Source organism: Nannospalax galili, unplaced genomic scaffold (genome assembly GCF_000622305.1).
Source record: "Nannospalax galili isolate Female #2095 unplaced genomic scaffold, S.galili_v1.0 scaffold732, whole genome shotgun sequence".
Lineage (NCBI taxonomy): Eukaryota > Metazoa > Chordata > Mammalia > Rodentia > Spalacidae > Nannospalax > Nannospalax galili.
The window spans coordinates 585990-587139 of record NW_008330574.1 but is presented as its reverse complement, the minus strand read 5'-3'; positions in this window follow the sequence as shown (position 1 = coordinate 587139).

Here is a 1150-nt window from a genome sequence, read left to right as displayed (position 1 = left end):
AAAGGTATGTGTGTGTTTGTGGAGGGGGGGGACACTGTTAAGGAAACAAACACAAAATTGCATCACTGCCCAGCATCTAAGACGACACACACTGTAGAGAACAGTTTGAGTTAATTCTCAGAGACATCTAGAGGTTGTTAAGTGTATGCATAAAAGTACATGGCAAATTTTACAAGATAAACATAATAATGTTTAGAAGTAGTTACTCTAGACACATTGTAGTTGTCTCATTTTGTCTCAGGCTGTTCTGGAGGCAAGAGACTGGCTTAGGTCATCTTGGGGATCAGCTCTTACAAGGTACCCCTGAAGAAGCCTTGTGCTACTGTGTCTAACCCAGGTGTCCTCTAGCCAGAGAAACAAAATCACAGCTGCCACATGGCCACCTCCAGGAATCTGGGGGTACTCTTCCAGGTATCAGAGACCTCCATTCAAGCCAAACTAAGATTCCTGGTTTCGATTGTTGATGGGAGTTTTAGGAATAGCTAGTATAAAGGCAGTTCAATGCAGACTTAAGCATGAGAGCTAAAGACAAGCGCTGCCACAAGGAAGAAAAGTGTAGAGCCATGTCTAAGCCGGCAGAGCTTCCCAGAAGGAAAAGTGCCCCTCCCCCAAGCAGGCCACATCTGCCTGCATACAAACCCAACTGTAGGAAAGGGAGGAGAAAGGACAAGGCCAAAAGGATGAGACAGGAAGACCAGTACCAGCATTCATCTCCAATTCTGGAGATGAGTTAACATATTAAATCAAACCTATAACCAACTAGAGTTCAATTTTCTCAAACCATTTTCAGGCCTTTAGGGGTCTGAAAACAACACAAACCAGAACAAATGTCAAAACTAAAATACTTCCAAAGTGAGCAAACTGAAGAGATACTTTAAAACAAACACTATGAAAGTAAATTCAACCCAAAAGGTATATAACAAATAAGGTCCTTAAACAACCAGCTCAGTTACTGTTTTGTATAACAAGTAACACTTAAAAGTTTTGTGAAGTTATGTTGGCCCATTTAATCTTTGGTTATACTTTCTTTTTGGGTGTTTAAGGCCATATGTATAGCTAAAGGCTATACCAACCATGGTCGGGCAGGACCTTTGACTTATCTTCACATAGGCAGAACTGGTAAAAGAAAGGAGCCAGGGGCTCCTCCCAA